We start from the raw sequence: 15,131 nt of genomic DNA on the forward strand, positions 1-15,131 counted from the left end.
AATTGTAATAAGGGTTTGAGAACTGACTGACATTTTGGAATTTGTTATCTAGAATGGTGAGCATTTTAGATGCAAGAGTGAGCTATGAAGCAGAAGACTGACTTGCCTAACACTCAGGAATTCTTTTATTTTCCCCCCAGGAATTCTTAAAAGAGATGTGGTCAGTCTGTGAGACTCAGAAGGAGGAGATTTCAAGGTCTATTGGGTGGGATTCTGCCTATTGGCTCAAATATTGCAAGTGGCCCAAATCCCTCTCAGATCAGAAAGAATGCTTGTCCTTCTAATCAATGATTTCCAGAATCCCAGGCAATTCTCTTCTCTGCCCCCCCCAAACCCTTATATTCTGTCTTAGAATCAATACAAAATATTGGTTGCAAAGCAGATGACTGGTAAGGGTTAGGAAACTGGAGTTAAATGATTTGCCAAGGGTCACACAGTTAAGGAGAGTCTGAGGCTAGATTTGAACCCTAAGCCTCCCATCTCTAGATCTGATACTCTATCCACTGAGCCAACTAGCTGCCCCTTCAATCAATTCTCTAACTTCTTCTATGTAGTTATCTCTGCCGGTGACTTATTCTCCCATAGCTCAAGCTATGAGTTTCATGTCTTATTTTAATGTTGTATCTATCCCAGTCCCTAGACCTGGAGCAATACTTAATAATAATCACTAGCAATATTTTACTGCAGACAAGTGATGGGCAGGATAAGGCTCAATTGGGATATAAGCTGGTACATAGAAGATTGTACCATAGCTAGCTTCATTATAAGTTTACAAAGAACTTTCCACACAGTATCTCATATAACATTGTGAGGTAGGTGCTTTTGTCACCTGTTTTATGAATGGGGAAACTGAGGCTGAAAGAGGTGAAGTGATTTCCCTAGGGTCATACAGGTAGTAAAAATCTGGGGTAGGATTTGAATTCAGGTCTTCCTGATGCTAGTTATAGCATTCCATATTTTAAAAACCTCTTACTGGGGCAGCTAGGTAGCTCAAGGGATTGAGAGCCAGGCCTAGAGATTATAGATTCAAATTTGACCTCAGATACTTCCCAGCTATGGGATCCTGGGCAAATCATTTAACCTCCATTGCCCAGCCCTTATCACTCTTCTGCCTTGGAACCAAAACACAGTGTTGATACTAAGTTGGGAGGTAAGATTAAAACAGCAACAACAACATTTAGCTCCTTTTTGAGATGTCTTAGATTTCTGCCCTACTGGAAGTGTAGTCATTTGGGTAAATTTCTCTTGTCTTTGAATTCACTCTATACAATAGGCAGAGGTGGAGAGTAGATGATTGCCAAAGTCCCTCCAGAATCTGAGTTTTATCATCTCCAGGACCACAAGCTTTGAAAGCTAACATAAAGCCCAATTCAAGGCCATTGGGTTTAGACCCAGGCACATGAGAAGACATCTGCCAAAGAAGGGTATTGGATTGGAACTAGAGCAACTGCAGAAAAGACCTTTCCAAGTCATAGCCAGGATCAAACTTGGTGGGGAGGGATGGGGTGGTGGGGTCAGCCAGGAAGGATGGCAGGTGGATTTAAGAAGAAGGTGGCCTTCATTTAAAAAACACCAATGTTCACTTAGGGACCCTCCATGGCTTTCATTCATGGAACTAATTTCAACAGAATTGCAGTGACAAACAAGGGAAATGGTAAAGCTGACAGCCTGAGTAAGTGACAGCATAACTTGCATGCAAGAATAGCATAATGATATTTCATCAAGGAGACATCAAGGGCAGCTGGGTGGCTCAGTGGATTGAGAGCTGGACTGAGAGATGGGAGATCCTGGGTTCAACTCTGATCTCAGACACTTCCTAGCTGTGTGACCCTGGGCAAGTCACTTAACCCCCTTTGCCTATCCCTTACTCAATCCACTCTCAATCCACTGAGCAACCCAGCTGCCCTTGATGTCTCTTTGATGAAATATCAGTATGCTACTCTTGCGTGCAAGTTATGCTGCCACTTACTCAGGCTGTCAGCTTTACCATTTCCCTTGTTTGTCACTGCAATTCTGCTGCTCTTTTGCCTTGGAACCAATACACAATACTGATTCTAAGATGGAAGGTAAGGGTCAAAAACAAAGGTGATATGAACTCAGAAATGGGGGTGGGCTGATCCTGAAATGAGAGTGAGAGAAAATAGATGGACATCTTGAGTTATGTCTGGGGACCCGTGACAGCTAGAGGACAATGCCATTGCACTGGACAATTGTATGGGACTGACTCTAGAGGCTGAAGATCTGGGTTCAAATTCCACTACTGATAACTACTACCTGGGTGATCCTGTGCTGTAGAAGAGCTTGATATTATCTGGTTCAGGAAGGTTATTTAGAATTATTTAAAGAGGAGGAATCTTTAAAAATAGAGGAATTTATTGAGTGAATGACTGGGAGGCAGGTGCAGATGAAGTCTGCCTCCCTAAAGAGAAGGGGTCCAGGATTTTTATACATTAAAGGAACAGATATTGCATAAGCAGGAATGGAAGGTGAGGAGGGGAACAAGCAAGGGGGATTAGGTGACATTCCTGTGTGAGGTGCCTTGATGTCTTCGATAGAAGCACCAGTATACATTGTTTATGACATGTTAAGCCTTGATCATAAAGGAAGGTGAGTTGCATATCTCAGAGGATCTAGTGATGTTTGAGACGCAAACAGAAGGTACATATTTGTGCTCCTCAGAAAACTAGGGGAAATGTATCCCTCAGAAAATCCTTTGATTAAGGAGTTTGTCCTTTTAGTTGCATCAGGGCTGGTTTTCTTTATTGCCAGCACATCTGGGGGTCCAGGATTGGGAAATTCCTCAGGTATTCTTTTGACCTGGGATTCCTCTAGATATTTGGGGTGTCCAGAGGACCCTGTACCCCCATACTACCTGAATAAATAATTTAACCTCTTTGAGCCTTAGATTCTTCATAGGTAAGATGGGAAGAGGGGTGAATTAGAAGCTCTTGGAGGTTTTTTCCCCCTCTAAATTCATGTTTTGTAAAAAATAATAAGCAAGAATTCCTCAGGATGAGAAGGTGTGGATGGTAAAAAGGAGCAGCCACTCTACTAAGACTATGGATCCATCCAAATGGATTCATACTCATAATTATATGGTATTTGAACATTTGTAAAATTCCAGCACCTAGGACAGTGCCATACACTTAGTAGGTCCTTGCTGATGGATTGCTGTTTTGAAAGCAGCCCTGTGAGGTACTTTATATAAATATTATTGTCCCTATTGTAGTTTATATTTTTCTAGGCCTGATATCTGTATCTAGAGGAAATGATCAAGCAGATGCCGCTGCAAAGCTAGCAGCCATAGAAGGACATGAATTAATTTTTAAAATAATATTTTATTTGATCATTTCCAAGCATTATTCATTAAAGACAAAGATCATTTTCTTTTCCTCCCCCCCACCCCCCGTAGCAGACGCGTGATTCCACTGGGTATCACATGTGTTCTTGATTCGAACCCATGCCATGTTAATATTTGCATTAGAGTGTTCGTTTAGAGTCTCTCCTCTGTCATGTCCCCTCAACCGCTGTAGTCAGGCAGTTGCTTTTCCTCGGTGTTTCCACTCCCACAGTTTGTCCTCTGCTAATGGATAGTGTTTTTTCTCCTAGATCCCTGCAGATTGTTCCAGGACATTACACCACCACCAATGGAAAAGTCCATTACATTCGATTATACCACAGTGTATTAGTCTCTGTGTACAATGTTCTCCTGGTTCTGCTCCTTTTGCCCTGCATCACTTCCTGGAGGTCGTTCCAGTCTCCATGGAATTCCTCCACTTTATTATTCCTTTTAGCACAATAGTATTCCATCACCAATATATACCACAATTTGCTCAGCCATTCCCCAATTGATGGGCATCCCCTTGTTTTCCAGTTATTGGCCACCACAAAGAGCGCAGCTATGAATATTTTTGTACAAGTCTTTTTGTCCATTATCTCTTTGGGGTACAGACCCAGCAGTGCTATGGCTGGATCAAAGGGCAGACATTCTTTTATCGCCCTTTGGGCATAGTTCCAAATTGCCCTCCAGAATGGTTGGATCAGTTCACAACTCCACCAGCAATGAATTAATGTCCCTACTTTTCCACATACACTCCAGCATTCATTACTTTCCTTTGCTATCATGCTGGGCAGTCTGCTTGGTGTGAGGTGGTACCTCAGAGTTGTTTTGATTTGCATCTCTCTGATTATAAGAGATTTAGAACCTTCTTCATGTGTTTATTAATAGTTTTGATTTCTTTATCTGAGAACTGCCTATCCATGTCCCTTGCCCATTTATCAATTGGAGAATGGCTTGATTTTTTGTACAATTGATTTAGCTCTTTATAAATTTGAATAATTAAACCTTTGTCAGAGGTTTCTATGAAGATTTTTTCCCAATTTGTTGTTTCCCTTCTGATTTTAGTTACATTGGTTTTGTTTGTACAAAAGCTTTTTAATTTGATGTAGTCAAAATTATTTATTTTACATTTTGTGATTCTTTCTATGTCTTGCTTGGTTTTAAAGCCTTTCCCCTCCCAAAGGTCTGACATGTATACTATTCTGTGTTTACCCAATTTATTTATGGTTTCCTTCTTTATGTTTAAGTCATTCACCGATTTTGAATTTATCTTGGTGTAGGGTGTGAGGTGTTGATCTATTCCTAATCTCTCCCATACTGTCTTCCAATTTTCCCAGCAGTTTTTATCGAATAGTGGATTTTTGTCTCAAAAGCTGGGATCTTTGGGTTTATCGTATACTGTCTTGCTGAGGTCGCTTTCCCCCAGTCTATTCCACTGATCCTCCTTTCTGTTTCTTAGCCAGTACCAAATTGTTTTGATGACTGCTGCTTTGTAATATAGTTTAAGGTCTGGGACTGCAAGGCACCCATCATATGTGTTTTTTTTTTCATTATTTCCCTGGATATCCTTGATCTTTTGTTATTCCAAATGAATTTTGTTATGTTTTTTTCTAAATCAGTAAAGAAATATTTTGGGAGTTCAATGGGTATGGCACTAAATAGATAAATAAGTTTGGGTAGGATGGTCATTTTTATTATATTGGCTCGTCCTATCCATGAGCAGTTAATATTTTTCCAATTGTTCAAGTCTAGTTTTAGTTGTGTGGAGAGTGTTCTGTAGTTGTGTTCATATAGTTCCTGTGTTTGTCTCGGAAGATAGATTCCTAGGTATTTTATTTTGTCTAAGGTGATTTTGGATGGGATTTCTCTTTCTAGTTTTTGCTCCTGAGTTGTGTTGGAGATATATAGAAAAGGTGATGACTTATGTGGGTTTATTTTGTATCCTGCAACTTTGCTAAAGTTGTTGATTATTTCAATTAGCTTTTTGGTTGAATCTCTAGGATTCTTTAAGTAGACCATCATGTCATCTGCAAAGAGTGATAACTTGGTCTCCTCTTTGCCTATTTTGATGCCTTCAATTTCTTTTTCTTCTCTAATTGCTACTGCTAGTGTTTCTAGTATAATGTCAAATAGTAGAGGTGATAATGGGCATCCTTGTTTCACTTCTGATCTTATTGGGAATGCATCTAGTTTATCCCCATTGCAGATGATATTAGCTGATGGTTTTAGATATATACTGTTTATTATTTTTAGGAATGACCCTTCTATTCCTATGCTTTCTAGTGTTTTTAATAGGAATGGGTGTTGTATTTTATCAAAGGCTTTTTCTGTGTCTATTGAGATAATCATGTGGTTCTTGTTGGTTTGCTTGTTGATGTGGTCAATTATGTGGATGGTTTTCCTAATATTGAACCAGCCCTGCATCCCTGGTATAAATCCTACTTGATCATGGTGGATGACCCTTCTGATCACTTGCTGGAGTCTTTTTGCTAGTATCCTATTTAAGATTTTTGCATCTATATTCATTAGGGAGATTGGTCTATAGTTTTCTTTCTCTGTTTTTGACCTGCCTGGTTTTGGAATCAGTACCATGTTTGTGTCATAAAAGGAGTTTGGTAGAACTCCCTCTTTGCTTATTATGTCAAATAGTTTGTATAATATTGGGATTAACTGTTCTCTGAATGTTTGATAGAATTCACTGGTGAATCCATCAGGCCCTGGGGATTTTTTCTTAGGAAGTTCTTTGATGGCTTGTTGGATTTCATTTTCTGATATGGGATTATTTAAGAATTCTATTTCCTCTTATGTTAGTCTAGGCAGTTTGTATTTTTGTATATATTCATCCATATCACCTAAATTGGTATATTTATTTCCATATAATTGGGCAAAGTAATTTCTAATGATTGCCTTAATTTCCTCTTCATTGGAGGTACTGTCCCCCTTTTCATCTTTGATGCTGTTAATTTGCTTTTCTTCCTTCCTTTTTTAAATTAGATTGACCAGTACTTTGTCTATTTTGTTTGTTTTTTCAAAGTACCAGGTTCTTATCTTATTTATTAAATCAATAGTTCTATCACTTTCGATTTTATTAATTTCTCCCTTAATTTTTAGGATTTCTAGTTTGGTTTTCTGCTGGGGGGTTTTAATTTGATCACTTTCGAGTTTTTTTATTTGCATTTCCAATTGATTGATCTCTGCTCTCCCTAATTTGTTGATATATGCACTCAGGGATATGAATTTACCTCTGATTACCACTTTGGCTGCATCCCAAAAGGTTTGAAAGGATGTCTCGCCATTGTCATTTTCCTCGATAAAATTATTAATTGTTTCTATGATTTCTTCTCTAACTAAACGATTTTGGAGTATCATATTGTTTAATTTCCAATTAGTTTTTGATTTGGTTTTCCATGTACCTTTACTGATCATTTTTTTTATTGCCTTGTGATCTGAGAAGGCTGCATTTATTATTTCTACTTTTCTGCATTTGTGTGCTATGTTTCTGTGACCTAATGTATGTTCATGTGCCATGTGGTGCTGAGAAGAAGGTGTATTCCTTTTTATCCCTATTTATTTTTCTCCATATGTCTATTAATTCTAATTTTTCTAAGATTTCATTCACTTCTTTTACCTCTTTCTTATTTATTTTTTGGTTCGATTTATCTAAATTTGATAATGGTTGGTTTAAGTCTCCCACTAATATGGTTTTACTGTCCCTAATTCTCCTTGTTTCTCCATTAGAAATTTGGATGCTATATTATTTGGTGCATACATGTTGATTAGTGATATTTCCTCATTATCTAAAGTCCCTTTTAACAAAATATAATTACCTTCCCTATCCCTTTTGATCAGGTCTATTTTTGCTTTGGCTTTATCAGATATCATGATTACCACTCTTGCCTTCTTTCTGTCAGTTGAGGCCCAGAAGGTCTTACTCCATCCTTTAATTCTGACCTTGTGGGTGTCTACCCGCCTCATGTGTGTTTCTTGAAGACAACATATGGTAGGGTTTTGGATTCTAATCCATTCTGCTATTCGTCTACGTTTTATGGGTGAGTTCATCCCATATTCACGTTCAAAGTTATGACTGTCATTTGTGGACTCCCTGGCATTTTGATATCTTTCCCTGGTTCTAACCTTTTCTTCTTTGGCTCTACCTTTTAGTCCAGTGATTTACTTTAAATTGGTCCCCCTTGTCCCCTCCCTTGATATGTTTCCCTTTTTAGTCCCTCCCTTTTTGTTCCCTCCCCTTCCCCCCCTCTCTTTCCCTCCCCTTTTGTTTTCCCTCTCCCCTTCCCCCGCCTTGGTTTTCCCTTCTCCCTACCCTTGTTGGGTAAGATAGAATTCAAGATTCCAATGGATCTGGATGTTTTTCCCTCTCAGAGTTGATTTCCCTGAGAGTAAGGTTTAAGTAAAAGCTCTCTTCCTTTCCTTCTTATAGGAGTTTTCTTCCCCTCCCCTTCCCATGTGAAACTTTGTGTGAGAAAGATTATTCAATTTGGTCTTTCTTTTCCCCCTATTTACACATTACGTTTCCCCCACATATTAGTATACATAGATTGATATAAATGTAGTCCTTATAGAAGAGAGTTTGAGTAAAAGAAGAAGATAACATTCTTCTCCTTTTACCTTTCCTTCATATTTACCTTTTCAGGTATTCCATGCTCTTTGATTTTCGGTATCAAACTTTCCACAGAGCTCTGGTCTTTTCATTGCAAAAACTTGGAAATCTTCTATTTTGTTGAATGCCCATACTTTCCCTTGGAAGTATATAGTCAGTTTTGCTGGATAGCTGATTCTTGGTTGAAGACCCAGCTCTCTTGCCTTTCTGAAGATCATGTTCCATGCTTTACTATCATTTAGAGTAGAACTTGCAAGGTCTTGCGTGACCCTGATTGGCATTCCTTTATATCTAAATTGTCTTTTTCTGGCTTCTTGCAGGATTTTTTCTTTTGTTTGAGAGTTTTGGAATTTGGCAATTACATTCCTGGGAGTTGTCTTTTGGGGGTTTAGTGTAGAGGGTGTTCTGTGAGCTCTGTCAGTGGCTGTATTGCCCCCTTGTTCTAGAATCTCTGGGCAATTTTCTTTAATTATCTATTGTATTACGATGTCTATTTTGCTGTTTATTTCTGGCTTTTCTGGAAGTCCAATTATTCTTAAATTATCTCTTCTCCCTCTATTTTCCAAATCTGTCACTTTGTCAGTGAGATATTTTATGTTCTCTTCTAATTTCTTGCTCTTTTGGCTTTGCTTTATTAGTTCTTGCTTTAAAGCCTGGTTTTCTTTTACAGTTTGGTCAAACTGGTTTTGTAGATGCGTGAATTTCTTTTGCATTATTTCCCACTTTTTCTCCCAGAAGGCTTCCATCTTTTTTATCATTTCAGATTCAAATTTTTCATGGGTTTGTGGAGAGTTTCCATTTCCTTTGGAAGGTTTCGAGCATTTGCTTGTGTTTTCTCTTCTATCTCCTCTGTATTTTGTATTTTTGCTCCATAAAATGTGTCCAAAGTCGCCCCCTTCTTCTTGTTTTTTTTTTTTTTAATTTTGGGACTTTTGTGCTTCTGTGGAGTTTGCCATCTCTATCTGAGTGGGGGGGGATTAGCTTTTCTTATCTCTGTCTGGTGTTCAGAGGTTTTAGCCCTAGGCAGATTGTCCGTTCTATGCAGTTGTTGTTCTGTCTTCCCGAGAAGCCAAGAGTTGCTGGTGTGTCCCTGTTACTGCCCTCCTCTCCTCGGCACCCTCCTGATGCTTCTCTGTTGCCTTACTTCCACGCTCTAAGACTAGGTTGGCCCTTGTTCCTGTGCCTTAACCGGCCAGATGAGCCTGCTCTCTGAGGTGGGAGGGGCCGCGGCTTCCCAGGAGCTCCCAGGGCTCCTAATGAGATTAGCTTTCCCTGGGTTGAATTTAGTATGCCTTGAGACAGGGACTTTTTTCGAGAGACTCCGATGGAAGGATCCAGCCAGGGGGTTACAAGCTCCCCCCCCCCCCCGTCTCTTTCTGTTTCCCTGCTGTCTGGGTGCCCCCTCGACTGGGTCTGGTTGTTTTCAGGATGTGGCCTTCAGAATAGCCGGCTCCCGAGGCCCTTTTGCCAGTCCTGAGGGTTGCTGTTGTTTCAGAAGACCTTGCTCTCTGAGGGGGAGGGGCCGAAGCTTCCCTAGGCTCAGGTCGAGGGCTCCTGATAAGAAGATTAGCTTTCCCTGGGCTGACTTGAGTGTGCCCTGAGGCAGGGACCTGAGACTTGGATGGAGGGATCCAGCCAGGGGGTTATAAACTCCCCCAGTCTCTCTGTTTCCCTGTTGTCTGGGTGCCCCTGAGACTGGGTCAGGTTGTTTTCAGGGTGCAGCCTTCAGAATAGCCGGCCCTGGGGTCCTTTTGCCAGCCCTGAGGATTACTGTTGTTTCCAAAGACCGTGCTCTCTGAGGGGGAGGGGCCGCGGCTTCCCAGGATAAGAAGATTTCCCTGGGTTGAATTAAGTGTGCCCTGAGGCAGGGAACTGAGACTCGCTCAGATGGAGGGATCCAGCCAGGGGGTTATAAGCTCCCCCCGTCTCTCTGTTTCCCTGCTGTCTGGGTGCCCCCTCGACTGGGTCAGGTTGTTTTCAGGATGTGGCCTTCAGAATAGCCGGCTCCCGAGGCCCTTTTGCCAGTCCTGAGGGTTGCTGTTGTTTCAGAAGACTCTGCTCTCTGAGGGGGAGGGGCCGCAGCTTCCCAGAGCTCCGAGGGCTCCTCCCAGGGGGTTACGAGCTCCCTCGTCCCTCTCTGTTTCCCTGCTGTCTGGGTGCCCCCTCGACTGGGTTAGGTTGTTTTCAGGAAGAGGCCTTCAGAATAGCAGGCCGTGGGGCTCTGAGTTTGCCTCTGCTGCCTCAGACTTGGACTCTGTGCTCTGGGTTGGGGGGGATGGGTCCTAGGACCTTCCTTCTTCCTACCCCTTAGGTCTGAGTGGTCTCGGGTTCTGGCTTTTGAGGGGGGCTGTACCTTTTGGTCCAGGTCCAGGTCCAGGAGGAGGACTCCCATAGTCTATGCTGTTGATCGTTTTGAATTTCGGTGCCCTAGGAACGTTCGGTTTGAGATCGGTAAGGAAGGGTTTCAGGAGATCTGAACTTTAGCTTTCACTAAGCCACCATCTTGACCGGAAGTAGGACATGAATTAATTTTAACATTAACAACCACTGATGATTAATCATATATATAATCCTATAATGAAAAGGAAGTGGAAAAGTGGAAACAAAAATTTAAAGCAAAACAGATTAATGGAGTATGGGTGTCATCTGAAGGAAAACCCCTGCTCCCTAGAAGTTTCTATCACCAAATTTGCCAATCTAATCATAAAAATGGTCATTTTGGCACCCAGGGCATCGTGGACTCTGTTAAGAGAGTATGGATAGCCCCTGGTATAACTACTATAGCCTCTAAAGTATGTTCAGCCTGCTCTACCTGCCAAGCATATAACCAACATGCATTTCGTGGCAAAGCCTTTGGTGGACGTCCTCTGGCTTACACACCTTTTGAACATCTACAGATAGATTTCATAACAATGCCAAAGACTGGATATTATAAATTTTGTCTAGTCATTGTAGATCAACTGACCAGATGGCCGGAAACATTTCCTGCGACCTGAGCCGCAGCGGATTTTTTTGCTAAGATACTTCTAAAAGAAATTATTCCTCACTTTGGACTGCCAGCACCTATTGATTCAGATAGAGGAAGTCCTTTTTACTGATTCTGTCCTAAACCGGATATATTCTTGCTTGGGGATAACTCCCAAATTTCATGTTCCCAGAGCTCAGGCCAAGTGGAAAGAATGGACAAAGAACTTAAGACTATTATTGGAAAATTATGCACTGAGACACATTTAAAATGGCCTGAAATTCTCCCTCTGGCCCTATTTTATCTTAGAAGCAGGCCTAGAGGAGACCTACATATCTCACCATTTGAGATGCTTTTTAGACATCCACCTATACAGGCTAAACCTTTTCCCCTTGCATATACATCACTATTAGGGGGAGATACTACTATTGCTTCCTATATATAGAAATTACAGCACAAACTGCATGAACTTCATGAATCTGGAGCTGCAGTACAAGCCGGACCACTAGACTTTTCTCTTCATGACCTGAACCCAGGAGACAAAGTGTATATTAAGAATTTCAAGTGTACTGGGGCAACTCAGCCTTCCTGGGAAGGGCCATTCCAAATATTGTTAACTACTCCCACATCTATAAAGGTTGGAGAGAAGGACTCTTGGATTCATTCCTCACATGTGAAGGAAGCATCTTCTGTTGAGACTGATTGACTGTACTCTATCATATGAATTGGAGATAATAATCCATAGACAAATGGATGCTGTTTTTCAGGAATGCATTGAATTCTTGATTTTTTTCCCTTAATTTTTATTATTGCTTTTCTTTTATTTTGATTAGAATATTTGATTTTTTCTCATTTCTTATACTAAAGGTACACATAATTAATAGTATTTTTTGCAGTAATACAAGTTTAATACACATATATACTTGCTATAATGTCAATGCATACCCAAAAGCTTTAAACTATGGGAACCTGCCAGTTATTGATAAAACATTATGGTACTGTGATTAATGATTGTATATGATTCCAGTAAATAGGATAAAAACAAGGAGCACAGACTTAACCTGAAAAGTGACAAAAAGAGCACACAGGAAATACTAATGTGAGACTCGAGGTTGCAACGCTTGACATATGTTAAGTCATAGGACTTCTTTGTATCTACACTCTTTGCAAAGTACTCAGACAAGTACAAAGTTTGACTATCATGTTGGCTCCCTATATCCCTGAGAATGTCAAAAATCATATGAGGGAATGACACTTCCATATCAAAATAGAATTCTAATTCTTTTCCTTCTTATATTTTGGCAACTTCCTGTAGTCTTGGCTACAAATGGCTAAATGAAATATTACTGCATTCTGTCCTATAGACTTGTGGGATAGAAATTACTTTAAATTGGACCTATACAAGGGCCTATTTTGATTTTTTTCCCTTATGTTTTTGATTGTTTTTCTCTTCTTTTGATAATTAACTCATACACCCCCATAACTCAACTTTGCATCCTGAGCTGAACTGGATGCTTTTTAACACCTATTTCAGGGGGGATTGTATTTTAATTTAAAATCCAAGATTTTTGATTTTTTGTTTGAGATTGTATTTTTATAAAAATCCAAGATTTTGATTTTGTTCGAGAAAAGATCTTCAAGGAAGAAGATTGATAACTCCTAAATCCAGAGAATATCCAGAGAATGAATTTTTGCAGAAAGACACTGGAAAACCCACACTACATCAAGAAGATCAAGAATGAACTTTTGATATGGTTGATTGAACTGAAATTTGATTGAACATTTATTGTAAATGTACATATTTATGCCAAAAGGGACTGCCCCTAATTTGGCTTTCTGTCAATGCCCCTAGCAAAACATTGGCTTTGTTTTCTTTCTTTTCTATTTCCTCCCTCACTACTCTAATTTCCTCTTAGAAAATTGAATATTGTATGAATCTGTAGTTAGAAGTGCGTTTAGGACTACAAGATGATTATGTTAAATGATCAATGGGGAGTTTAGTCTCCCAATGATCATCAGGGGGAATTGTGAATCTTAAAAATTCTCAGACCCTACTTCAGAACACTTGGTTAAGACCATTCCCCATTTTAAACAATGAAGGGACTTAGTCAGGAATGTGAGAACTCTACTTCACCCATACTTAAGCATACTTTAGGGGAAGATAAAGTTGTGAACTCCTTCCTGAACAATGAAAAGTACTTAACTTATACTTATAGTGAGGCAAAATCCCTTAAGCTAAGTCTATTTTTAGATCTAATACAAAAAGTTGCTAAGTACCTATGAAGGTCAAATTAATCACTAAAAGGTCAAGCAACTTGCAAACTTGCAAGCGGCAAAGAGGTGTGAACTTACTCAGAAGTTTTAGTCTACTCAGGTGTGAATTAAGAATGGTCTGTCCTTTGGAAAACGTCTACTGTGATTGGTAGATGTGAGAACTTAGGGGAGGTGACATAGGAGAAAATTATCTTTAAAAGGAACTCTCTCTGAGAGAACTGGGGTGGCTAGCTGAAAATTCAGTTTGCCAAAGCTGAATTGGAGCTCAGACTAGTTGGAGTAGCTGGGTCTCTCTGAACACTAGAATCTTGCTTGGGACAAATCTTGTGGTGAGTGGATTAAAGACTGACTGATCTCTCTTAGGGCTTGGGCCGAGGATGGCCTAGGCTGGCCTGGGCTGGCCTACTCTTTTTCTCATTATTTCCTCTTACTCTCTCTATCCCTTTCATTAATTCCTTAATTTGTATTAATTAAAATCTCCATAAAAACCCAGCTGACTTGGGTATATTTCATATTTGGGAATTTTCCCCTGGTGACCACTTTATATTTGATTTAACTCAAGAAAATATCTTGAAAACCATATTTCCGTGGTCACAATTTATACCAACCACTACTTTAATTGTCACATATCTCTTTGGACAGGTTGTCTCTGTTCTAGCTATGGCCTGTCCTCCTTTCTCTTCTGGAATCCTTTATCCCTGGAACCTCTCATGTTAAGAGTTTCCATGTCTTATGACCATCCCTAAATTATACCTCCCTGCCTGGAAAGGACCAATCATATAAGGCTGTCAGAGATCTCTATCCCTTCTTAAGTTCTACCTAGTCCACTCCATTTATAAAGGACAACCCAAGTGGACCTGCACTAAAAGAAAGGTGACAATAGTCAATGTGCCAGGTAAGGAAGACATTTTCTTATTGGATTAATCAATCAATAATCATCAAGTATTTTTTAAGCTTCTATTGTATTCCAGACACTGTGCTAGGCTCTGAAGATAAAAAACAAAATATTTTACTGGGGTTATCTTTATGTATACCCATAAGTGTATGCAAAATATACTCAGGGATTCAAATACTATGATGGTATGTCTGTGATCTCACTGATCAGATTTTCTCTTCAGTGAGGCAGGAAACAACCTACTTTCTACATTAATAAATCTTTTCTTGATCCCCACTGGGTATAAGTGTCTCCTCCTTCCCAAAACTTCATCTTGTACACATTCTGCATATGCTTTTATGTGTAAATGTCATCTCTCCTAGAATGTAAGCTCCTGGAAGAGGCAGGGGACTGTTTTATTTTATTTTATTTTATTTTTTGTGTTCCCAGCACTTAGCCTAGTGTCTGGCAAATAGTAGGTGCTTAATAAATAAATACTAATAAATGATTATTGGCTGACTAATTGATCCCCACCTGTCCATCCTGTACAACCCTTGTCTGTGTACTCCAGTAAGTTTGTACAACCTGCTGAAGGCTTTCCTCGTTATCTCTTGACTATCTAATCTAATCTGTTATCTCTGTCCTTGTCACTTGGCCATCCTCTTTTCCTAGTATACACTTCCTTGATAACATCTATTCCTTATCTTTTTGAGATTCATTATTGATTAAACTTCACAACCTGCTCACACCCACCTGGGGCCCTTTCTATCTATGGACTCTGGGTCTCAATCCTCTCATCTATTAAATGGGAGGAGGGGACTTGGTGACTTCTTAGATTTCTTTCATTTCCAAATCAATGACCCTATGATCAGCCAAAAGGGGGTGGGAGTAGGGCACAGTTGCACTATTAAGTATAAAACATTAAAATAAACAAAGAACTTGAGGAAATCTTTCAAGAAGATGGAGGAATGTTCACATTTATGGCACGGAGAGTTCAATATCATAATAGATAGAACACTGGATCTGGTCATAAAGATCGGAGTTCAATTTCATCCTCAGA

Source organism: Monodelphis domestica, chromosome 5 (genome assembly GCF_027887165.1).
Source record: "Monodelphis domestica isolate mMonDom1 chromosome 5, mMonDom1.pri, whole genome shotgun sequence".
NCBI lineage: Eukaryota > Metazoa > Chordata > Mammalia > Didelphimorphia > Didelphidae > Monodelphis > Monodelphis domestica.